Source organism: Penaeus monodon, chromosome 16 (genome assembly GCF_015228065.2).
Source record: "Penaeus monodon isolate SGIC_2016 chromosome 16, NSTDA_Pmon_1, whole genome shotgun sequence".
Lineage (NCBI taxonomy): Eukaryota > Metazoa > Arthropoda > Malacostraca > Decapoda > Penaeidae > Penaeus > Penaeus monodon.
The window spans coordinates 42,243,297-42,245,232 of NC_051401.1; positions in this window are offsets into that span (position 1 = coordinate 42,243,297).

The following is a 1,936-nucleotide window of genomic DNA, read 5'->3' on the forward strand; positions in this document are numbered from 1 at the left end:
ACTTCTTCTGGATTAAGATTTTCCGTATCATCAAAATCATTGTATTGTGTCGCGATGACCGATGCGACGGGGGAAAGTGAGGTTTTGGGGGGCTCTGAAGCAGGGGAGTCCCGCCAGCACTGGAGGTTGTGCGGGTGGGGAGGGAAGAGGGCGAGGCATCCAAACTGGCCGCTCTCTTCAGGTGGCTCTGGATGATCTGCGATGCTGTGCTTTGGCAGGCAGAAGGCAGCTGCTGCAAAAGTGCTGTGAACCCGTGATGTTGAGTTGAACATTGCAATGAAGCACGCTGAAGCTGCCCCCGGATGTCCAGGGACTTCTGGTCAGCCCGTCCGGTAAGGATCTTAGCCGTGCCCTTGGGGTGTCGGGGATGCTGTGAGGTCGCCACGGTCCATCACATCCACCAGACACTTGAGGTACGTCAGTGTTGCCACCTTCACCTTGGAGTTGGAGTTTGAGCTTGGTCCACTAGAAATCTCATTAGAACAATGAATTGTTGTCACATGGGAATGAGTCTCTGTAAAAAAAGGAAGCATGCATTACAATTAAAACCAAGCCCTCTGTATTTATGAAACAATCTTTTTATCATCAAGTACAAGACAAGGATGAAAAGAAGAAAAAGATAAAAAAAATAATAAAAAAAATAGAGCAAAATGAGAAATGCAATGAAGAGAGTGAGAGAGAGAGAGAGAGAAAACAAACTTCACTTACCTGACTAAATCTAAGGTTTTGTGGATCTTGGTCTGCAAGATCCCAGCAGATCTGATCCCATTTGTTAAGCAACCTTTTAAGTAGAATATAAAGCCAATCGCCCAGGTCAGCTTTGTGTACCATGATCAGCTCCATCAAGGTGTCGAGGAAGAGTGTGAACACCTTTGTATGAGCATCCATGAACATTTTGGTAAGATCTCAGTGACCCTCTTCAGCTCAGATCCAGTGAGCATGTGAGAGCCACGAAAGGGAAAGCCTGTAGGGCCATAAGCCTTTTTTTTTTCGGTCCCCCATGTGTTATGCGCAGTTAAAGGATAAAAAAGTCCCCCTCACGTCCTCTCTGGAAACCCGAGATGTGGAATAAAAAATGTTCAAAAATTAAGGGGGAAAATGCTTTTGAAGAACTAAAATAAGAGACCGACAAGTGGGAAAAAAAAAATCGTTTGCGCTTATGTCAAAGTATAAAAATACACATGTCACTTAAATTCTCGTAAACAATATTTACCTTCATTTGAAAAGCACACATTTTTTTTTAACAATACTTCTATGAGATACTCTAAGAATTTTTTTTCCCTTTTCAACAACAAAAAAATAAAATTTTTAAAAAAATTAAAATTTAAACCAATATCAAACCAAACTCAATCTTTCTTAAAGACATGTCTACTGATGCTGAACATATAGTTGGCTAACATGCCAATTTTGAAAAATTTATCAAACAAACTACAAAGAAAAGTTTTGCTATTCAAAAATTTAACCCCATATATTTAGACAAAAGAACATGAAAAAATACAATACAAAAAACAAGTGAAAAAACAAAATGCAAAAAAAAGCTTTATTTCTGATGCCACTGACAATGAGGCCCTCCTTTTGGTAGGAATTCCCTGCGTATTAATTCTTTTAGTACTGCAAACTTATTAGGAAAATTTTATATTTAAAAACCCACTGGGTTTTTAAAAACCCAAATTTGTGAATAAACAGGGAAAAGGTTTTCCTGAGTAAGTTAAGGTTTAAAAAATTAACACAATTATAAAATACACAAAAAAAATGTTGACAAAAATTCAAAAAGTCCAAAGTAGTTAATCTTTGGAAATTTAAAAAATCCCGAGACCTTTTATCTACATTTTTTTTTATCATATACCTACGTTCAGTAAAAGTAATGTCTACAGGGAAAAGATTATGTAAGGGGACCCTTGTTCAGTTCCATTAACTAGGGCTGGTAAAAAAAAAA